Source organism: Macrobrachium rosenbergii, chromosome 42 (assembly GCF_040412425.1).
Source record: "Macrobrachium rosenbergii isolate ZJJX-2024 chromosome 42, ASM4041242v1, whole genome shotgun sequence".
Classification (NCBI taxonomy): domain Eukaryota; kingdom Metazoa; phylum Arthropoda; class Malacostraca; order Decapoda; family Palaemonidae; genus Macrobrachium; species Macrobrachium rosenbergii.
In genome coordinates this window covers 24769024-24794027 of record NC_089782.1, presented here as the reverse complement: position 1 = coordinate 24794027, position 25004 = coordinate 24769024, and the positions used below count along the sequence as shown (strand labels likewise).

At 39.1% G+C, this 25004-nt stretch overlaps 1 long non-coding RNA gene across 2 annotated transcripts; it reads left to right on the top strand.

The window, feature by feature from the left end:
• The first annotated feature begins 767 nt into the window (after positions 1 to 767).
• LOC136828064 (uncharacterized) lies at positions 768 to 24484 on the top strand. Of its 2 annotated transcripts, none has more exons than XR_010849893.1 (3): positions 768 to 952; positions 22516 to 22643; positions 24379 to 24484. It is a non-coding gene; the product is annotated as an uncharacterized lncRNA (long non-coding RNA). The 2 variants fall into 2 exon arrangements; XR_010849892.1 differs by having other exon boundaries at positions 24308 to 24478.
• The last annotated feature ends 520 nt before the right edge of the window (positions 24485 to 25004 follow it).

The window sequence follows — 25004 nt, the reverse complement described above, 5'->3', positions numbered from 1 at the left end:
GAAATGATTTTCTGCTCAGGTCCATTCGATTTCGTAACCACGAGCTGTCATCTGTTATGTATTTGATTACAGTGCATTACGGACTAAAAGCTTACTTTGTGTTGGAGTTACGGGTATATCAAACCCTGTTTATATAATTGACATTTGTAGACTAATTTCAAGCTGTGGCAATCACACCAGATTTCTTAAACCGTTCATTGAGGCACGGCCTATCATCTCTGTCTCTTTTCTTCTTTCCATATTATATAAATGTTGATATGACATATAAACAACGTATTTTCCACTTACAATGAGTGGTACCACAAGCAGACAATAATTTTCTAAACTCTGTCTAATGATCACTTAAAAGCGTATAAAATCTTGATTTGTAAGCTTTGAATTGAGAGCTTATAATTAATCTTTATAACTCCTGAACACTTTTATTAACTCAGGCAAAATATCGCCGTCAAAGTTTCCATTTAAAATAATTTCAGGCTCAATACATTAAGAAACCGGCCACGAAAAATTGAACATTTCAAGGTCTAGTTAAAAACAACTTTCGACGGGCGATTGACAAAAAAAATCGATCTGTTTGATGGATTATAATCTACCGTTCGTATCTCATGAAGCTATGTTTCCAGTTTACCATAAAAAAAAACTTTCTGAGATAAACTCGAGGATAACTACGGCAGGAAGTTAAAAACGTATTGTCTTGATGCGAATAAACGGTAATTGAATAAACATTAGTACGATACTCCGATTGACCGATGGTATTATAGTTCCTGTTTAAGGAATCAACGTTTTTACGTCCATCGAATAAATTGAATATACATGTGTGCTTGCAAGCTGTGGGTGTTTTTCGGTCATTGAAGTGTTAAGTGCAACGTTTAATGGTATTTCTACGTTTAATACTCAGAAGCAGGAAAGTTACATCCCAAGTAAGCAACTTGGTCATCAATAATGAATAGGCCTAGTAAGTCGGATTGGTTTTCGTGGAGATCGTAATCACCCATCTTAGCCTATATAATAGCCTATAGCCTAGTCAGTATTGAGTTGTTGGTGAATAAATGACAAGTATGTCTTGATGCCAGGCTTTTTGTGCGATGACACCAGGATAAGCCTATTGTCGAATGCATAGGCCTATCCTAGGCTAAATTTAGAGGATTGAACTCTTCTTGACCTACCAAGGTTTGTCTGGTCAAATATAGAAATGGGTGTATGTAATACAGTAGGGCTGAGATAACTTGAGAAATTTACCGAGATAATGAGAGATTTAGCGACCTTTTATTTATGTTTATCCCCGAAGAGTGAGTAAGAACCCTTATATCCTACAATTCAGGGGACTGTAGTGGGAAAGCGGGATTTTTGGGTAGGGGAAAGCATAAAATAATTGGAAGACAAGGACCTTGATCCTATTGCTAGTTATTGTTCAGACCTAGACAAGTTCATGTTTTCAAACCAACCCTAATAAGCTTAGGTCTACCAAGCACTTGAGTAAGAACATGGCACCCTAGGTTAGGTGACGTTAGGTGTGGGTAGTTTGGTCACGTGCGCGAAACAGATGTCAGAAATTTGTCTGAATAGGATTAAAACACGGGAGAATTATATTTTCAAGTCTGAAATGTGATAATAGTTTGAAGTAAAATTGTACTCATTTCAAGATTCATTATTAGCAAATTCATCTACCTAATATCATAACAACCAAGGACAGGTTATGTAGGGTACTGGGCCCTAGGATTGGTTGGGTCAGCATTGCTAGGCAAGTGAAAAAGTCAGGTTAAGCAGCACCCTTAGAAACATTGTCATACTCTGGGGGTACATTTAAAAAATCTCATTAAGTAGATCTGTCATTTTATATTAAATGAGGTGAAAATCAGAGAAGGGTACAGTTGAAAACAGAAATACTTGGGACCCTATACTACAGGGGGCACAATTCTTTGTGGGTAATGTGTGGATGATGTTCTAATGCTCAGTAAGGTGGATCTTATGACAGGCAACAAGTATATAAGATTATCACGGGGTTAGTTCGCTGGATTCCTCAACTTTTGCGCATGTTTTTGATCGGGATGCTCTCGTTTATATTTATTTAGTAATTATTGGCTGTCGATATTTTACAAACATCTTGATTTCTCTTGCTTGGATCAGTGGCCAGGTTATTATTTTTTCATTATATGATATAGATTATTTCTATAAACACATAGCTTTTCAAACAGCTATTTCTGTACATGTCATAGGATGTCACTGTCAGCTTGCAAGTTCAGTGTGGTGTCAGGAAGTTTAGGCAGGAGACAGTTAATCAGACAACAAAATGGATTTTTTTTTTTTCAAAGTTTATAATTTTTTCATATATAAATGCCATTATTACAGGAAATTGATAAAGTATAGTCAATAATAATCTTTGTAATGGCATATGCCATGCCTGTAAATTTAACTTTTTCAGTATTTTATTTAGCTCATGTCTCACTTTTTTGGTGCTTCATCATAAGTAAGATTATGAATATTAACTGTTTCTGATCCTGCTGTTGTAACAGTAATTAGTTGCTAGTGTAACTAATAATTGGGAACTTGAAACACAGTGTCTCCTCTGCCAAAAGAAAATGTTTAAATTTATAGTGCAATCTTGGATGTGCTGAGCATATGGTATTTTAGTTCAGAGTAGGCCAGGCATAGAGCAAGTTATTTCAGCTCAGATGTTAAGCATGCCATTGATTTTTCTGTTCCATTTATGTTTGACTGATTTCAGATGTAAAAAATCAGTTTTGTGATTAGATTCCAAGTAAATCAGGGTCTTTTGCTGATGTCATATCACGTTGAGATTAACAACCTTTACAGAACCAGTCATTATTAGAGCAAAAAATTTTTTTTAGCCATTTTTAAATACTTCATTAATTTAAGAACTTCTTTTAATGTATTAAATGAGAATACAAAAAAGATTTTCATTTAATGCATGAAGTGAGATGGAAGTAAACAATAACCATATAGATAAACTCCAAAACATTATACCTTTGTATAGAGCATTTACGTAACTATGCAATGCTAAGCTAAGCTTGTGTAGTGTCAGATCAAGTGGTCCAGCACTATATATAAAGTAGATTTTACAAGAACTGTAGACGTAGGCAGAGGATGAGATAAGTTGAATAAACACTGCAAAAATAGGTAAAGAGAGTGTACTTGCTGATGACTGCTTTGAATCCCATAATACGAAATCTTTTGGATAAAGTTGGTTACAAGCAGAATTACAAGCTTAGGTTAAGCCAGTAAATATTAACATCTCGTATCATTTAGAATGTGTATGTTTCATATCCTTTGCATATATTTTGTTTCATTTCTTGCTCCAGGTCATGTAGCCTATAACCGAAGCTCATTACTCAACAACTGTATGTTGACCGTGTAATAATTATTCACCACTGAAATCAGTGTGTCAGTATTTGTTGTTGAATGCCTGCCATGTACTGATCAAAACTTACAGAGAATTACATATCCTGCGTCTGTTGATTAGAAGTTTTTGGGGACGAATGTGTACTTTTTGATAAGAAGTACTTTAAGGAATTAAATACACATTATGTATTGATAAAAACCTAAAGTAATCAAATGTCTGTTGTCCACTTATAAGAATTTTAAAGAATGGTATGCAAACCATGTACTAATAAGTACTGGAGTAGTTGAATGTCTACTGTGAAAAAAATTAAGATGTTAATGTGGACTGGCAGTAACTTTCCAGATAATGAATGTGGACCGTCGTACTTAAAAAAGTAGTAGCGAGTTGAATGTTCACTGCTTACCGATTAAGTTCTTTTTATATATTCATAATCCCACGAAAAATATTGAAATGTGCCTTATTTGCCGTAGGATTTTGGAGAATGTCCTGTCAGAGTCTTTAAACGAGGATTATATCGATATAGTTTTCTGAAGATTTTTATTTTTATTTATCGCAAATACTCCAAGTATGGTAATAAGATTGTTTTATTATTTTCTGGTATTTGAGACGTCTGCAATTTTGTCATTATTTCGCAATAATTCTTGAGGAACTCATGCACATGATGCAGCACATCACATAGGAATTTTTCTTTTTTTTACTGTTTCTCCATTTTTTCATAAGCTGATTCTTCAACCACGAATTTTATTTTAATAATCTCATGATAAAGTCCTTGTTGCTGTTCTTCTTAGGGTTATACTATTAGAGCATTTAGCCTTTATCTCGTCGGACACGTGGCTTTTTTTGTAGTTGCGGTATCTGTTTTTATTTTTCCAAGCCTGTTTTGTTATCTCCACTTTCTGACATTCCTTACACGAATAGATTCCTTCAAAACGTATCTAGTTGAAGCTTTAATCAAGTGATGACGATTCTCCACTCATAAAACCTGCCAGTTTGTCTTCAAAAGGGCATTTGAAGGTTGCACCTAGTGTTACTTAACCTCGTCAGAAGATATTGAATTAACCTAATCGACTAGTGTAGCCTATAAGTATGACCACCGTGAGGAGAGCAAAGCTAGGTTTTCTTCTTAGAGGAGAGGTGAAACCAAAGTATAGAAATATAAAAGAGAACCTTTTATCATGTACGCAGTCCAAGGCAAAACATTTCAAGCATTTGTAAGGAAGCACGCACACAAACACACTCCACCATTGTCCTTTATCGAGAAAACCAAAATTCTTAGATTTTTTTTAATCATCTGTCCTGTTACTTTTAATATAAGAATATTAATGTTTATCGAGTTACGTCTTTTAGAATAATTTGTCGTGATCGTTCATTCGTTAAAGATGTAAACTTGACCTTGTCGTGGCTGAGCAATGTAGCCTAGGCTATTTAACATTATGAAAGTGATCTGCTTTACAAATCTTATATATCGTTAATTCCACTACTATATGGTTATTCCTATAGGACATGTGTATATCATTCCCTTTGGTTGTGAGGCTATGTTTATGTAGGGAAAGACAATTGTGCATTTTCAGGTTAAGTGTTGTGGTAGCCACAAAAAATACAGAAATGTTTATTATGAAGATGAATTCCGCGTTATTGTCCAGGCAGAACCTGATAATCTATTGTTCTCGTTGGACAATGAAGTGTTCATGCTCGAGTTTTCTCGGTAGTCCTTATCTTGAAAGCTTCTCCTGGTTTAGGTTTTGTACCCGAGTGGGGTATGAACTAACACTTCTCAGGCCAAGTAACAGTTATTGAATGAGGTTGATTCTCTTAAATTTTTGCTAGGGCGACTACGTCATCCACTGAAACACTAGTCTGTGGACTTCATTGCTTTCTTTTGCGTTCCCTAGGTATTTTGGTTTTTCATATGGTGAGGAGAAGGGGTGTTGGTGAATGTTGTCTGGAGTGGCAGCTGTGCCTTCTTTGTACTCTCTCTCTCTCTCTCTCTCTCTCTCTCTCTCTCTCTCTCTCTCTCTCTCTCTCTCTCTCTCTCACGCAACATTCGACAGGTAGCAAAATAATGTATATATATTCTTATGCTCATTCCTATCTTTCTTTATATACAAGTAGATATTTTTTTGTTAAGAGCCTGTTTGATCATTGTCTTGTATGATATGTTTAACGTGTAATTCTCCCATGAAACTGAGAACTGGGATAATATTTGTTTATCATTAATGGACATTAAATTGCTTCAACACAACGATGGAAGTATCTTTCTGGCCTTTTTTTTTTTTTTTTTTTTTTTTTTTTTCAGGGAGGTGTTTGGAAGAGAAAAATATTATATCTTCGAAACCAAATTAAGAGTTGTATTTTTCATACTAAGTAAATAAATGCATAAGGATATGAGAGCATTGTTTCGTTATCAGTTGAAAGTAGTATAAAGTAAACGCGTAGAACGAAACAAATAGATTATAAGAACTGGCTGAAGTACGACAGCGCATAAAAAAAGATAGGATATTTCCGTGTCACGTACAGCACAGAAGAGGAATGTAGCTGCACTGTCGAAAAAATATAGATTGCGTTAATTTTTTTTAACTTATTGCCATAACGCTGTTGCATCACACTCACTCCTCTGCAGTATTTCATCGTCATTTGTGTTCGTAGTGTTATTTTTTAGTTATTAATTTTGGTCTTTTAATTTCGTACGTATGCGTTTTATTAATTACTTATTTATATCTTTTGTTATTCCATATTTAACTTTTTTATCTTTTTTTATTTATTAATTTCGGTCTCTTCATTCCATACTTAACCATTTTCTTACTCATATTTTTTCTTATTTATTATTTTCGGTCTTTTTATTCCATATTTTGCCTTTTCCCTGCCTATCTTTTTTCTTATGTATCAATTTCGATCTTGTTAGTTCATACTTAACCTTTTTCTTCCTACCAAGAAACTTTTGGAGATGTGTCCACATACCTTAAGGTTAGTCTTGAAATCGAAGCTTGTGGATTGGAAATACAACTGGTATAAGTAATGGACACTGGACTTCCTGTGTACTCAAGAAATTTAATATTTTATGGTAGAGTTACTCTTTAGTGGCAAGCTTTATCGCATCTGTTTGAGGCATAAAACTCAATTGAGAAGTGGTTCCATAAGAATTTATTTATTTATTTATTATTATTGTTGTTGTTGATGTTGTGGGGTTTCGAAGCTTCTGGAAATAATATTTTGGCATTAATGTACAGCTGAAGGACAGCTCATATCCAGGGCTACATTATTATCCGTAATTCAGTTTAATGGTTTCAGATCCTGTCTTAATTTTAAGGATAATTTGCACCACCATAAATAATTAATTGGTTTATAAAAAGGGGGAAGTGAATAGTTTGTAATCAACAGAACCATTTTCTATTTTACAATGTTTTTTTATTTTTCATAAATGTTGAAAATGTAAAGATACATGTATCTCCTTCCATTCCCCCCTTCTCCCCCCAAAAAGGAAAAATGTAGCATCGCGCATCTGGCAGAGTTCATCCTCTTTCGTGCCTGGGTAAAAGTTCGAGTGTTGACTCTTCCTATTGTATCCTATAAGGAGGAAGGAAGACTGTATCTAGGTTCTGACGTCATTGGTGATTTCCCCTCTCCACCTAGTCTTGATTCGAAGATGCATGTTTGTGTGTGGGAAGTGTAACCCACATTTACAACTGAAAAAGTTGAACATAGGTGTTAGTTTCCCCCTCCCCCGTTTTTTTTTAATCCCACATCTCAACTAGAAATTGTAGAACAATGAACCTGGGGATTCAGCATTTGATTATACTGTTTTAAGATAGTGCCCACGAGTGTGCTGCCCATCGCCATTACATAATACAACAAACAAAGTCAAGAGATTATTAGATAACAGTTATTCAGTCAACAGTAACGTTATCCTAAAGTATTTGGAGTAGCACTCTGAGTGATTTGATTTGGAGCTGACTTCTTCTTCTTCTTCTTCTTCTTCTTCTTCTTCTTCTTCTTCTTCTTCTTCTTCTTCTTCTTCTTCTTCTTCTTTGTGTGTGGATGTGCGGGATGGCATCGGAAGGCATACCTGTCAGGGAGTATTGAATGGAAGGTAATACTACTTTAAATGAAGCTTCTTGACCTCTATTCATGATTTAGTTTTGTATAGCGTACCAAAATGACAAATTTTCTTGCGAACAATGAATCTATACACTTGCAATGTTGACAAAAAAAGTGTTCTTGTAATTACATTTGATAAGATTATTAGGGAGACAGGGAGAGAGAGAGAGAGAGGCCGGACAGGTAACCTTTACAGAGCTCTCATTTGGCGTCCGGCAGGATAAGGTGTGTTTTGCCCGGATGTGGTTCGGGGAAACGCACTGAATTAGGAGTTTCTTTTTTTTTTTTTTTACTCAAGACCGGTCATTGTGCAATGTTTAATTAGTACTTGTAAAAATTTTTCTGCAGTAGGAGAGGTTATCCATCTATACACCTTGACACACAACTAATATATATATATATATATATATATATATATATATATATATATATATATATATATATGTATATATATATATATAATGTGTGTGTGTGTAAGTTGTGTGTATATATATATATATATATATATATATATATATATATATATATATATATATATATATTTAAATGTATAATATATGTTTGTAAATAAACAAGCATTAGTTGTATAAGCAGGGATCGTAGAAATAGATGAGTAATAATGTTTGGTGGATCTTCTAAATCTATGATAATTGATTTAGTTTCATGGCCAAGCATACGATCAACTTAGTTACAGTTTACTAAAGCCTGACCTTGTTAGGTTCAGTCATTTTGCCTAAAGTGTTCACTAATACACCCGAATGGCCAATATTTCATAAGTATAAGGGCTTGCTCAAGTTTATTTGCTGCTCAGGAATATAAATCTAATCTAGGGTTTTATATTAGTGATAGATGACATTTTATAGATAAGGCAGCAAAAAATAACTCCTTAATGATTAGAAGGAGATTTATATGAACCGGTGAAATCAGGCTTTGAATTGTGTATGTGATGAGCTGTTAACACAGTACAGAGTATTAAATGTCTAAATGTGAGAAAGTAGTCCAAAATTATTTGTTTTAGAAGATAATATATTTTTTAACAGTAAAGACTGCCTTGCATTCTATGGCCTAAAATCTTGTCAGAATTATAGTTTTTATTTTTAAAAAAAATCTGTGAAATGGCAAGGTCTTCCGTTGCATATATTCTGGATAGGATTGCCGGTAATATTCTTCGATAGAGTCGTAGCAAAAGAGTTTTTTTTTTTTTTTTTTTTGTCGTCTATTCATTGGTGGTGGAAATGATTTTAGAAAACTCCCTCGTTGTCTTGCTCTTGTTCTACTGGAGTGCCGTTTTCATTCATTAGTCGTAAGCGAACGCTTTCTGATTATTGATTTCTACTAACTCTTCTCTCTAATGCTTTGTAGACATGTATGTCCAGTAATAAAGATTTATTTTGTCCTGACATCTAATGGGGATATGTGACTAAAACCTCTTGTTATTTATGTGTTATTTATTTATTTATTGAGTAGCCTTCATTATTGTAGGATCTTTTTCACTGTAATAAGAACGGGCGTAATTGGAATATATAACTAAATCTCTTATACGTTATTTGTTTATTTGAGTAGCTGTCATTAGTTTAGAGTCTGTTTTAATGAAAACGGGGTTTGTTGTGCAAGAATAATAATGAGGTCTTGACGGGAAACGGAAGCTCCCCATCCTTAAGAACCGTCGAGTATTCATCAAAACTCCATTCATAAAATACCGAGACTCGTGGAATATAAAGCTGACCCTCCTGCTTAAGAAGGGCATCTGTGAACCCTGACCTTTCTATTTGTTTTCCTTTCGGGTATTCCTTTGGTTTATTGATTGGCTGTAAGTTCTCTGGCGTTACAAGCTCCAGTCACTGACGCCAGGTATTCTGTATAGGGTCTCCAAGCAAATATTTCCGTATTTTGTGATTTGCCTTTAGAATGTACTTGTATTAATAAAAAATAATAATAATAATAATAATAATAATAATAATAATAATAATAATAATAATAATAATAATAATTTATATTGGTAAAATATATGAATCCGATGTTTCTCGTAGTTTCCAAAAAAATGTAAGTTTTAATAGATCTGTTATGAGTACAAGGTGACCCATGATCGCACATAGCTTAGCATGGCATGGCTGCATAGCATAGCTTAGCTTAGCCTGGAGAGACGTCACGGACACTACAGAATCGTTTACACTTGTAAAATCGATGAAGGCTGGCGCCTAACCTCCTGTTCAATGTCACTCGTTCTATAAGTGTTATTTCTTCGAATTATTTAATAACTTACGTTTAGATACTACGTAATCATGTTAAAGTCACGATACATATCTTCTTCCCGGATGGATTGTGTACTTTAGCATACGTATCCAACTCTGGCCAGTGTCCAAATTATACAATGGTGTCTTCGGTCTCACAGTATAAAACCCAGGCCGATGGTGAGAGAATTCGTATTGTAGGTCTGTAGACCTCGGATGATTCCTTCGAGTAGACTCCATGTGATAATCCTCTCTCTCTCTCTCGCTTTTAACTTGCAGGAAATCTGTGCCAAGAAAAGGGTGAAACCATGAATCTTGAAACTAAAGTTTGCAAGAACAGTAAGTAGTATATATCTGTCTATCTACAATATAGCTCTGTTCATTTATGTATCTCCTATGAGTTCTGAGACTCAGCAAGAATAATTTACAGGCAGAGACAAAATACTTTTGCATGCATAAACAGTATAATTATGCATGCATAGGTAATATAATTCTTCATGCGTAGACAATAATAAATTAAAAAGACTAAGTGGTGATAAGATTATGTGGCACTGTCTTCATGTGTAGATTAAGCTCTAATGTCTTGTATTTTACACGGACCTTTTCGTCTTGGAAGAAAGGAAATTATCTTTTGTTGTTGTTGATCTGTTAACTTGCCCTTTTAGTTCTTTTGGAAGAAGGAAAAGTGTTTAGCCTAGATATACATTTTTTTCACAATAAATTTTGATAATTTTAGGAACTGCAGATGTTTTCATTTAATGTTGTATACATTACTGTTATTAATATTTAAGTGAAACCAGCCCAGAAAAAATTACCATCAGGTTGCTCTTACAGAAGAAATTTTTTCATTAAGAAGAGAAGAAACCAGTAAAAAACATACAGTAAAATGTGGAAGAGTGCATCAGATCCATCCATTAAATGCAAATTATGAAACCAGTGTTACGTATAAAAACCATTTCGCAATGTACAGCATAAAAGAGAGAGAGAGAGAGAGAGAGAGAGAGAGAGAGAGAGAGAGAGAGAGAGAGAGAGAGAGAGAGAGAGAGAGAGAGAGAGAGAAACAAAAGTACCTAGTTTTCCTTGTACTCAGATGTGTTCAGCAGCTACAAAATGTACCAGAAGTGAATGTGAATGACACTTACGTAGCGCCTAAGCCGAAAGAAGCAGCTGTGCAGAGAACACGCGAACAGGAAGGTTCGTTTAATGGCCAAATCGCAGACCTTCATTGCTTTCGTGTAGCCTACTAATGACGCGAGTGGGCTGCTTTATGAAATAGTGGGAAGCTGAAAGAATAAAGCCTATATGATTATTATAGCGTGTAATGGAAATCATAAGACTTTATTGTTAGGAAAATGAAATTGATAGACTTTGTATACTTTTTATTTCGTTTGGGTATTATACTAAATTTTATCTAGGCTGTTACATAAACGCAGTTGTTTACTATGTTACAGGCCTTTTCCATATTCTTTATAAATGCATTAAAGTTTCAAATATGATAATAATAGTAACAGCGTTGAATGTAACTTTATTGAAGGTCACGGACATTAGAAGATAATGCTGCTCCTTTATACAGTATGTGTGTATGTGTATATATATGGCACGGCTCCAAAAATTTGCTCATAAGCTGTCTGCTTTACGCTAAATTTAGCAGCTGCATGGCAGGACTGTGGTGTTTTTCCTTGTATTCTGCTCACGAGGACGAAACATTACAGTGTATTGTTACCGAATGCTGAATAGAATGGAAATAAGAGCATGGCGGTAATATGATCTGCATTACTTTACTTGCGGTAGGCACATTTAATCGATTTTTAATTCCTTAGTAATTTAAAGGTTTGTGGAAGGTAATGTTAATTGAGTGGTATCCTCTAGTTCACAGTAATTTTGAAATTTTCCTTTTGGCTATACTTTATATTATACACGGAATACTGTACTTGAATACTGTATGTAATTTCATGTTCGTGAGAGAGAGAGGGATTTTACACACGCAAGGCTTTTTTTTTCTAGGAGAACGTGCAGGTGTCCTACAATTTATATATTTCTTGCACAACGAACGAATTAGGACATGCTGAAGAATCGAGTACCAGTTTCCTCAGATATAAAAACTATATGCACTAAAGCCATAGAAATTGCCTGGCCATATTCCCGTTTAGTTACAATAGTTAAAAAAAGTTACTTTGCCCAAGATCTAGAGCTTGCCAACTTTAAACGGGAATGTATAATTCGTCTCCAGTTTTAGTTGCTTGGAGACAAAAATTACCACAGCATCTGAGTCCCGAAATATCTTAAGTTTTTCAGCATTGGAAAGCAAACGAAAATGAACTGTATAAGCAGTTGTGGTGTTATGTAGAGCTTCACTATTGTATAGAAAAAGGTTAAATTATTATGCAATTCTTTTGGTATCGTTTAATTTTTCTTACAAATTTCGTAATGTGTTCGTTTGTTGGAATTACCAATTAAATCATCAATTCCAAGTCATTTTTAGAGAGCTGAAGTTCGTGATATGCTCCCTTGCATGTTCATCCTAATTTTTATCGTCAGTTTGTACACGCTTTATCCACCGGAGACTTTGTCAGCAATTTCATCTCAAGTGCCCTTTATCCGTCCTAACTCGCATCATCATCACTTTCTTGGCACCATTTCATCTGTCCAAGCTTTCACTTTGTTAGTTCAAAATGCTATTGCAGGAGTTGAACAAAAAATAGCTCTTTCAGTGGTTCATTTTATAATTAACTTCATAATAGCTAACAAGAAAGTTTCTTAATAGATTTGGACCATTGTTGTTGCTTATCCTGGTAATTTTTCAGTTAGCTGAATTGATACCGCAGTCATTTCTCATTTGGGTAGATTTTACATTCATAAACGGTGTTAATCTAAACTAAAACGATTTCATTCTTCAAAATTTGTGTTTTTTCAGGGCGAAATCTTGCTTTCTTGTTTTCTCCTGTAGCAGAATTTGCTGTGGGATCTTTATCCTCACCTTAAAAAAATACTGTATATGAGAATTGTTAACAGCTGTCACCTATACTGATTATTCATCCCCCTTCTTCTCCTCAAACCTTGAAGTTTTCTTTTCTTTCTTGTTCTCAGAGTCGTGTCTTCGTTAAATAGCAAAATTTTAAGAATCTGGTTGTATACAGATCCCCTCTCTCTCTCTCTCTCTCTCTCTCTCTCTCTCTCTCTCTCTCTCTCTCTCTCTCTCTCTCTCTCTCTCTCTCTCTCTCTCTCTCTCTCTCTCTCTCTAAAATAGGCAAAGGTAGTTAGGCTTTTTCTATCTTGATGTGTTCTCTTGCTTCTTAATAATTAGAGGTCAGCTTTCAGGGGCTCTCTTATGTTTCGCCTTTCTTTTCCAGTCTTAGCCTCCTCCACTTGGCCCTGTCATGTGATCGACTGACGTATTTTGGGGATTCTCCATCCACTTACAGATTCCTTGCATTACCCCTTGATTGAATTGTTCTCTTCTCTTCCCTACTGAAGATGTGAATTAAACTGTTGAAATATTGTCTGTCTCTGTTTGATCAGACTTTCATATGGGATCTGTTTATCTCTTCATTTCATAAGTTTCTCCTGAGAGAAATTGTTTATCTGCTCAGTATGAAGCTTCTTAATTAAAAATGATGTCAATTAATGGTGGCCAGACTGATTGGTTCTTGAATTTGAGATGTCCTCAAGAAGCTCTGTGTGTAATGTCCAAAGTCATATCAGTAAACAAGCATGGCCATGTTTAAATTTGGAGTAATAGCGGAGTCCTTAATTAGGTGGTAAGATTCTCTGTGGGTTGAAATGATATGGAATTTCATGAAGGTACTTACAGATAAGCTAGAGGATCTGCTGAAATAAGAATCTTTGGGATTTATCAGTACATGGAGCTGTAGAGTTTGGCTTCTCTGAAAGAAAGAGAGGGCTAAGGAGTTCGGCTTTCACTGAAAGAGAGGAGCAAAGGTAGGCTTCAGTGGCGAGGTCTCGCAGAGGCTCTTTGTGTCATGTCGTTTTGGATGTGATAATTACATTGCTTAATATAATAACAGTAATAATATTACAGATATGATGGTGGCGATGATGATGATTTTTTCTGTTTTACACACATGGATATTTTATTCTTGTAGCCTTTTTGTCAGGTTGATGGTCTTTTTTTCCACTTTTATATGAGTGTTTGCACAGTAGGAATACTACTCAATATACATTACCATTAACAGTGGCAATAAGGCGAAAACATCGAATTACCTTTTAACTCTAAGAAAACAGTGTTCATGTAAATAAATTCTTTAACTTGGTTAGTATTCTAAGAATTGGAGACTTGGTGATGTAGTCATGACATATAAAAGGGGAATTAATTAGAAGTCTTCAAACTATAGCCGAGAACAGGCAGAGAAGAGGGTAGAGATATGAGATATACAGTATACCGGGAGAAGAGTAGAGGCTTTAAAAGGCAGGTGGAAAAGCCAAGTAACCCTTCAGTCATCTGGATTGATAGAACCAAGGCCCTTGCTGGGTAAGGTCAAAATCCCAGTAAGGTCAAATAAAACTCTGCTTGTGCAAAATGGCAACTCCATACCATCTCTCCTACGTTGACAATACTGCATAACTATAAGCACCCAGTATGCTCATGAACAGCAACCATCACACTTTAAGCTGAAAACTTGATGCAAAAGGCAATTAGCCAGCTTATTTTCCCATATTTGTAACAAAATATTTTGTATGAATACATTTGGTAAAAAAATGCGACCCCTTTTTTTCCTCTCTCATATGCAACACAGTATGGTAGGTGTGTGAGAGAGATGCGAAATAGTGAGTAGGGAGACAACTATTGCTGATTTATTGATAAAAAATAACTGCTTTTAAAGTGGGATGCGGACGTCTGCGTAGTGCGCAGAGACAGCTGGTACAAAGATTTACAGGTGACCTGAGGTCAAACTAGTTCCTTAAAAAACAGGACAGGTTCATACAGAGAACATAGTGATAAACAATGTCTGACATATGAAATAAATAACTTGTTACTTGTACATAATAAATGATTGCTTGGAAAGACAACATATACATAGTTTATAATTGTGATGATAAATATATATTCCACTCGACCTTAGGTCACGGAAAAGCACCGCAGAAAACGGGATGTTCTCCACAGAGAACACACTGAGCGGGAGCTTTACAATACTCCCCCCCAAGACAGAGGTAACGTCTGATTAAACCAGGTGCAGTATCTTCTGGGGCGATGAACGGGGCCTCTCTTTCTTGATGTCAACTGGAGAGGGTGGTCGCCTTCCCCAATGTCTTCTGCAGTGGTTTGTTGTGGTGCATTTTCGTCAGGTTTCTGGGTTTCTGGGGACGCCCTCGCCTCCTTCCTGAGACCTGGGTTGTTTGAGGGGCTGCCGTATCCTGAAGGAGATCTTGGGGTCTGCTCCGTTGCACCCCCTCCAGGAATGCGGGTTTGAGATGATCAATCGACACCCAGTCTTTCTGCCCATGGGTGGATGTTCGGAATGCCTTCTTGTTCCTTTCCAGGACTAGGAAAGGTCCTCTCTGTAGGGTCTGGTGAAGGGTGGGCGTACGGCATCATCCCTGACGAAGACGTGGTGGAGGGAGGACATCTCAGGTCGGGGAGGGGATGAAGGGGACATCCTGTTATGAATGTGTTCTGGCAGGGGCGAAATTTCCAACCTTGTCTTGGAGCCTCTGTATTCCTATGCCATCCTGTTCTCTGCGACAGCAGGTTTTCCCCTGGGACGACCAGAGTCTCCCCATAGACTTTTTCTGCGGGGAGGGTCGCCCGTTGGCTCCTGGGCTGGTCCTCAACCCGAGGAGGACCCAGGGTAGCTGGTACCTTCAGTTTTCAGAAGAGCAACAAGCCATGAGGGGACGCCAGAGACTCAGGAACCTTTCCACCATTCTGTTGGCTGCAGGGTTGTAGGCGGTGGTGCTGTGGTGAGTGGTCCCTATTAGACATGCCAGAGCGGTCCACAACTCGGACAGGAAAGCGGGTCCCCTGTCTGTCGTTATGTTGTCCGGGACACCGAACTGGCTGAGAGGAGGGCTTCACATGCACTGAGGTAGCTTCTTCCATGAGGCGTAGTCTGGGCCATCTGGTGGAGCGGTCGACGACTTTCAGTAGGTATCTGGGTCCTCCTGATGGGGAAGAGGTCCTACTACGTTGACGTGGATGTACCAAAAATGCCTCTTGACTGGGGAATCGCCCACCCCCATTAAATTGTACGCCACTTGGTCTGACACTGCGTACATTGTCTTGCCCAGGCCGTCGCGTCTCGCATGCCGTACAGACGAACTTCTCCGTCAGCAGCCTGGCTGTCGTCCCGAGAGTGGGAATAGGCTGTGGATGATGTCGAAAAACCAACCAACTTCTGGAGGTGGGTACCAGGGGCTGGGTGCGTCCGGTACTGATATCGCTCAGTAATGTTGATCCTTCTGAGCTGAAGGGCATGTCCTTCCACTTCAGCGATGTGACGGCTGTAGGGCAGGCTGGGGTCTCCAGGGTCCAGCAGCTTATTCGTGGGCGAAAACCTGTAATCGATCCTGAGCTGTACAGAATCGATCTCGATCCTCGAGAGGGTGTCAGCTACCAGGTTCTTCCTGCCAGGGAGGTACCTGATGGTGCAGGTGAACTCCGCGATGGCTGTGAGGTGCCACTGCTGCCTAGAGGACCATGCATCGTCCAGCTTCGTGAAGGCGTGGACCAGCAGCTGGTGGTTGGTCCATATTGTGAAGGGTGTCCCCTCCAGGAGGAACTTGAAGTGCTGTACCACCTGGTATGCTGCAAAGAGTTCTCGGTTGAAGGTGCTGTAGCGGGACTCAGCAGGGTTTAGCCTCCTACTAAAGAAGGTAATGGGCTGAAGGGTCCATCTGATGATCTGTTCCAGAACTGCCCCGCAGGCGACATTGCTGGCGTCCGTGTTAGCTGGAGGGGGGGCACTGAGATCCTGGTGGCCAAAAGATGTTGCTTTAGCAGAGGAGGCCTTCCGTCAGGAGAAAGCCTTCTGCTGTGGGTCCCCACACTCAGCGGGTTTGAAGACTGAAGAAGGTCATCCTTCTGTTCCAGAACTGTCAGGGGCCATGGTCCGTCATCAGCTGGAGGAGCACTGGAGATCCTGGTGGGCCAAAGATGAATCCTTCTGGAGGAAAAGCCTTCTGCTGGTCAGTAGTCTTTGACCATCCCTGTCAGGAATGATCCCTGGGATGAATCTTCTGCCATGAGGTGGAGCGGCCCTGATGGTAGGGTGGGGAACTTCTGACAGCTCTGACCGATGACATGCGGACACCCTCCGGGGATGTCTGTGGCCCAGAACTCCACCTTCTCGGCATCAGAGGGTGCAATTGTCAAACCTGGACGGCAGGCCATTCTCCTGCTTAGGGCACTGCAAGGACCTTCCGGATGTTTCGCAGGTGTTCCTCCTGGGACCTGAAAGATTAGGATACCGTCTACTTAACAGACGCAGAAGTCCAGGTCCCCCAGGATGCTGTCCATCAACCTCTGGAAGGTCGCACCCACGTTCCTTAGGCCGAAGGTGGAGAAGGCGTGGGGCTGTCCTCCGAAGCTACTGGGACCTGAAAATAAGATTTTATAGGTCATTTGAGAATATCCTGGCCCCGTGGAAAGAGGCCATCAGGTCCTGCATGTTCGGGCGGGTATTAGTCCCGTTCTTTGCCAGGTTCAGCCACCTGTAGTGCTGCAGGGCCTCCAGGTGCTGCCTGCTTGCACCATGAAGAGGGGAAGCCCACAGGCTGGGAGCCTTTTGCATGTGCCATCCTTTCCATCTCTCACGAAGGCCCTTTGCCCTCCTGAAGGCTCTATGGGAAGCCGCGGAACCCGCGTGTCGGGTGGCCCTTCCTTAATATGGTGGTATATCCTGGGTTTAAAGACCTCCGGGAACTCTTCAGGAAGGAACCATACTGGTGGGGCGTGATGGAATGATGGTGGGCTCCTTGGGCCTGGCGACAAGGGCAGGAACTGGCAGACTGGGTGTCTAGCAGGCGTTTGCGACGACATCAACTGCGACTGAAGTGGGTGAGAAGTCCACCTCAGGAGTGGAGTCTGACGTCTGATGATGAACTCCCAGTTGTACCTCTGGCCAGGGATGGAGATCGACAGGAGCTTGTTGCTGTAGGAGACGATGGAGGACCGTTCGCGGCCGTCAGAGGCAGGTAGTCGGGTCCGGCAGTCGCCTGAGGTCCTGAAGGTGGAAACACCGACCCATGCCTCAGTGTCAACCAACATCATCCTGCCAGACCGCGTTGTGACATAGAACCCTGGTAAGGGGCCTCCAGGTATTTTTGTTGCTGCTGCACGGCGGCCTTTGGGGTCACGCGCCGCATCCTTTTTTTGAAGGGAAGAAAAAGGACAGGGGGCTTAGCACTTTTCAGCCAGCTCTCCCGAACCCTCCGTGGAAATAGCATAGCCCAGGCCCTTCCTCTGGTGGTGGGATGACCTTTTCTGCTCAATGGAGGACGGGCTCCGTGGTGGGGTCCTCTGGCAGGAGGCAGTTGAGCGGGGTGTGGGGACGTGGCCGCCCGCCAGGCTGCCTTCGTGGAGTCAAATCCTGCTGCCAACCTGATTAAGTCCTCACCGCAGGGTGTGGGCGCATCCGTGATTGCCCACGGACCTCCGCAGTAGCTGCCAGGAAGATCTCTCCTCGACCAGACTGATTTCCTTTGGCGCTTGCTGCTGCTAATAGTCTCAGGGAGGGGACGAGGTCCTGGAGGGCTGCCACACTTCTAAGAGGGTTTCTCCTGCCGGGGAGTTGAGGGGTGAGGTCGAGGGCATGGGCGCTCTCTCAGAGACCGGCAGGGAGCAGGTCTCGACAGAGTGGATTTCAGTTCTGAAGGTGGTAGGGACCGTCGTCGTCATCAACCATGGGGCGATCTTCTTATAAATCTTCTCGGGGAGGGCGTTAATGGCAATGTCCACCTTCAACACCTCATCAGTCAGGCCTACTTATTTGAATGCCCCTACCCTGTAGAACCAAGACGCCATGTATTTCCTGGTGAATGACTGCAGCCTTATATTGGGGCTGTCTTTGGTTGGTCGAGGGAGCCATTGGAGTGGGGTGGCGGTACTGAGGAGGTGCATGAGAGAAAGTTGCGAGGGAGGGTGTCTGCCTCCGAGAGGTTCGTGGTAATTTATGCGTGGTTGGGAATGTCTCCGTCCATGCCTCTCTTCGCTCTCTCACTTGGAGTGTGTTGAACAACCCACGCCAATACACGCTGGGGAGGCATGCTGTGGGTCCACTAATGACGTTGGCAACTTGCCGACAAGGGTCAGTTAATGCCAGAACGCTGTTAGAGTGCCGAGTTAGTCCGTTAGGAGCATGGATTAGGTTCATTGGGCCAAGATTTAGTTGCCGTTTGGGGTCTGTTAATGGCTTCAAGACCACTCTGGGGTCACTACTCAGAGAGAGGTGCAAAATAATGAGCAGGGAGACAAGTACTGCTGATTTATTGATGAAAAATAGCTGCTTATAAAGCGGGATGTGGACATCTGCGTAGTGTGCAGAGACTGATGGTACAAAGATTTACAGGTGACCTGAGGTCAAACTAGTTCCTTAAAAAACAGGACAGGTTCATACATAGAACATAGTGATAAACAATGTCTGACATAAGAAATAAATAACTTGTTACTTGTACATAATAAATGATTGCTTGGAAAGACAACATATACAGTACATAGTTTATAATTGTGATGATAAATATATATTCCGTTCGACCTTAGGTCGCGGAAAGGCACCGCAGAGAATGGGATGTTCTCCACAGAGAACGCGTTGAGCGGGGACTTTACAGGCGTGATACTTACAGTACACCTCTTTCTTTTTCCTATTGTGCCAGAACCCATTAAATCCCTTTTATTTTTCTCTCGTACGTAACACACAACACGGTAGGTGTCATATGTGCAGTACACTATGGGTATCACTTTTTTTCTTATTTTGCTTAAACCCATTGAACATTAGTACAATATACACAGAAAAAAAATAAGCTTACAAACATTATTCTGTAAATAGGGAAAACAGTAAAAATAAAACCAAACCTTTTCTCTGTAACTTACCTGTGTGAGCTGCCCTTAATGTTTATGATGACTGGACTTTTAAAAAATTTGTCATCGAGACTGGCATTTGCTGCCTCCTATGCCTCCTGTGACTCCCAGGAGACACTGTGTGGTGAACTGGCAGGAAGAGGCATAGAGGTGCTGAGAGGTGTACTTGCCTGTATATCCAAGCTGAACAACTGAGTTACTAAAGAAGTACAATAGAGGAAGAAGCTGTTGAAGGTTCGAGGGTACTCTGATGACACAAACGGCAATTCTACTTCTCAGTGACGTTCCATGTTCAAGGACTCAGGGCTCTAGTTTGGCTTGACGTTGGGGTTCTGCATGATCCCAACAAACATATCGAAGACTATGCACATGTGCATTTACAAAGGTGCTCGTGTGAAACAGCCTTGTCCCCTTCGTCATCGTTGTCGTCGTCTTCAGGGGGTTCCTAGTCATCAGCATAAACTGCAGCAGCTATCATGCTATCGGACTAAAGTTGGAAGCCAGGGTCACCACCATCGTCATCCAGCCACTCCTGTATGTCATCCTTGGGAATGTCGTCGCTTCCATTTGCAAGTTTGGCATGGGAGTTGTTGACTTTGAAACCCTGGAAGTCCATCATGCTTCATTTTCCTTCAGGATATGGTTCCAGGTGTGGTCAAGGGTCTGTATAGTGATGTCCTTCCAAGCATCTGCGGAGTTGTAGATGGCACACTTCACGCTAATACCTTTGAAGACTCTCCAGTGTCCATTTCCCCCTTGTATCCAAGCCTTGCATTTTCTCTTTCTTGTCCTTGAACACTACCATCATCTCCTCTAGGAACTTCCTCCGGTATAGCTGTTTTGTTGAAATAACACCACTTTGGTCCATTGGCTGAGTGAGTGCAGATTTATTAGGAGGCTAATAAATGACCAGCAATGCCATACTCTTCCATGATATGTACCGTAGGCAGCCTGCCTTGATTCTCCAGGTGATTTCAAACTTTCTCTGAAGGATCAACACCTTCCTCAGCCTTTTAGGACTCAAAGCACAAAACACAGGTATAAAAGCACCTGCAATGCTGCAATGAAAACCACGTGTTAGGAGTAAAGCATCGCGTACAGAGAACAGTTCAAAATAGCGACTGTACTAAGAGGGGAAAACGTGATTGCAAGGATACTTTCCAGCTATAGCCAGTTGGAGATAGATATGACACTATGTCTATCAGCTATTGAAAATTAAAAAATTGCAGTGATGTGTACTGAAGCATGTATTTCCACCAATAATGGAGAGCTTACAAAAAACATGAATGTTTGCCCATCTACACACCTATCATAATCTATTGAACTGATGACGTATCTGTACCAGCGATTAAAAGCAATACACAAAGTGATGCTTGAGGATGTGCTATGTGTGTGTTATGTGTCTTCTTACTTTTAAACCAGTAACAATCACAAAAGCTCTCTCTCATCTCTCCCTTCTTATTTCTTTAGTCTACTCTTCTAGTCTACAGTATACTGTAACCATTTACTAAACCTTCCACCAGGGGTGTAGATAGATAGCTTAGGTGTGGTCTAGCAATGTTATAATTTCAGACTGGTATACATATTCCAAATGGCAGTTGACGGGTATGTGATGAATAACTCACACCACTCAGTCCCTGAATACAGAACAGCACTTACAGTTAAACATCTATAGTTGTTTTTCATTTGTCAACCAGCAGTGTGTATCGAGTTTTGGAAATGAATCCTATAAAGGAATATTGTCAGATCCTCAGCATCCCCAGTTTATCCAGTTATGTATTGAATTTTTAAGGAGTTGAAATCTATTATATAGGTTCTAATATAATTATTAAGAGTAAACCCAGTGGACCAGCCATACGAGAATTAAACTATTCATTAACTGTGTTAATAACTTAACATAGAGTAGTATAGTACTAGGTTGCCTAGTATGGACCGTATAGTCACACTGTACTACATACTAATTAAACCTTTAGGTTAATTGAGTAACAAACCCTCCTATATCAGAGTTCATATAATTTATGCACTTTCAACACGAAAAGGAAAAGTTATGCAAACAGCCTATTTTTTTTTGAAAACAGATGTCTGAAGCTTTGATGTGTTGGATACATCTCTGTTCATATTGAAAACTGTCACCTCTGACAAGTGATTCTTAGTATCTGTTGATTGAATCTAAATTTTATTTGCTCTAATGTCAAGAATGTATATCCATCATTCAGAGATGAGACCTCAGCATTAAAGCAGTCCTTAACTGAAGTTTATTAGTTTGGAAAACATGTCAAATTACAGTTTTTAGGAAAGAAATGTCACTTTGTCTGTGAATATGAGTAAAGCAAACAAAATTTAGTGACAAAATTTCTAGTGTGTACAGTATAAAATTTACAAAATTCATAGAATTAGTCATTTGAGTTTCTATAGGATTAAAAGGAGTTGATCATTCATCAGCCAAATTTGATGAGAACAAGCGTTCACAATGTGACATTATGAAAAGAGCTAGGTTAGTGAATGATGCAGTATCTCAGTAAATAGGCTATCCCATATTGTGTTGTAAACAATAACTCGAACACTTATTGAAATTTCTGTAGTTGCCTCATCTTCATTTGTCTCTGTTCAAATTCTGCATTTAAAATTTATCTTTTATTACAAGCTTAGGCCATTGTGTGAAAATTTATAATAATGATGCAAACTACTAACAACAGTACTGTATTTAGTTTTTTACTTTTGATATCTAATTTTTGTATGGTTTTTTAGTAATAAGATGTTATGAAAAAATTACATTTCCTGTATTCTCTCCTAAACAGATAACTTGGGGCTTGACTAAGAGCTAAGTATTGGCATGGAGGCCAGAAATTCAAATCAGACCAAGTCAGTGTGACTGAAGTTCAGACCATGAAGTTACAGTTTAATTAGACTGTTGAATATATCCAAGGTAAGGACATGCATACTCATCATTACCCTTTGTGGAGTTAGACATGAAATGAGTTCTCCCAGCTCTATTCTGTCATGTGTACTAATTACCTGAATTCCCATGTAATCTAGGTCATCATTTATTCTTTTTTCCAGTGATTTCATTGGCATACTATACCTGGTGTTTTTCCTGCCACTTCCATATCTTCAGCATTACTGTTCGGACAAAAAGTTCCTCACTTCATTTGATCACGTGTCCAAATTACCGCAGTCGGAGATTTAAGCCATTCTCTGGTTGCTAGACACTTTCTTTATTCATAAGAACTTGCAACTATACTATGAATCTTAGCTGTATGTTGTCACATCTCAAAATCTCCATATTATTGTCAAAGCCCATGAATAAAGTAGTACAAGCTATGTGCAGCATCATTAGTTTTTGCTGTTTATTGATGGTATGCTTTTATTTATCAGTGGTTTAGTAGTCTAGTACTCTCTTTCCACTTTATCCAGGCTGTTGCTGTTTGTTTTCTGTACTAACCTTTCAGTACTGTACAGGATTCACAGTCTAGTATGTATAGAAGTATTAGAAGTGTTTTATCTCTTCTAAGACCTGCTTTTCCAACTCAACGTGGTGCTGCACCTTCCTCTTCCCCCCGTTTTCTCTTAAAAATTTGATAAAAAATTACTTAATCCAAGTACATTCTGTAATTCTGAGCATCTAACTCTAATTGTTACATTCATTACATAATACTGATTTCACTCTTCACACCCTCCCCACAGATTCCACATGACCACTTTCCTGACTGTATTTTTTGTTTTCTTTCCAGTAACCATACTCTTGGTTTGCTTCTACAGCTGTACAGTACATAATATGATGATGAGTGTTTATCTCAGATTCTTCTGATGAACATAGTATTCTCTTCATTCTAGATCTTGTGTTATGGTACATTAACATTTTTACCTTGGTTTATCTTTGTGGTACCCTTTGACTTCTTATTGGTGATTTAATTGTTTGTCATGGGTAAAGTCATCTCATGGTTTTTCATGGGTAAAGGCATTAACCCATGTCTTGAAATGACAGTTAATATCCTGTGCGGTATATGTAAAGACAAAATATAAGCTATAATAATGCATAGTGGCACAGCCTGTCACATTCAAGTCAGGGACCTGGGTTCAGGTGGCAACAGGGTGTTTCATGAAGGTCTTGAAGGACTTCACATTATTTTTAGGTTTATTTATCATAGCTTCTTGTCCGTAAGTCTCATTTCCTGTCAGCAAAGTGTACATAGAAAAATGTGTATTGTAGTAGATTATTAACTATTTTATTGTGGTTATCAAAAACAATTTTTGTTGTATAACAGGCTTCATAATTGAACGACAGTGCAACATACAGGATTTATATCGATTATGGATATATTTTAACTAGTTTTTAGGTGTCGTTGTTAATAAAATAGGAGAAATAAACTACTCAAAGCCGGGAGATAATTTTTTGGTTGTAATATAGTTACAAGATCATTTTTCCTTTGTTGTTGTCAGTGTATACTGTAGTATTAGTAATATGGGCAATTAGGAGCCTTGTTTTGACCCTTAAAAAATATGATATAACTTACAAACCCTTACAAATTAGTTTTATGAATTAGGATTCAGCTAACCTTTCGCAAATGCTATCATTTTTGTATCCCTCAGGTGGAAAATTCAAATTTTGCCCGGCTGCTGAGGAGATATCTTCAAAATTTGACTGTATGTACACATTACAGGTATCTACAATGCCCACCAAGACATCACACAAAGAGGCACAGACATCTCAACACAATTAGACCAGCTATACATACTAAACAACACAGATATGCACACACACATACCCACCAAGCCAACTTTAGTCTCACTTTAGACATAACATTTTGCTCACCCAACATAGCGCCATCAGTCACATGGAAAACACAAACAGACCTATCATCAGACCACCTTCCTATTTTAATAACACTCCGAACCACACATGACACTTTCTCACATACAAGACACACCATCCCTAACTACAAAGCGCTGCCTGGGATGAGTACTTGGAAACCACTGAGGCTCATTTCCAGGAGTTAAACCACACACACATAACATCATCACAGACACTAAACAATACAAAACACAATTCAACGACATAATAAACAATGCAGACAAAAGAAACGTTCCTAAAGGCAACAGAAAACACTACAACCCAAACTTCTTACTGGACATAAACAGACTCATAACAGAACGAAACAATTTAAGAAATCCACCAACCCCACACACACAAATCACAACAAATTGCATACATGATTTAAACACAGAAATAAACACCAAATTAACTCAAAAACAGACAGAGAACTGGCAAACTTTTCAAGGTACACTA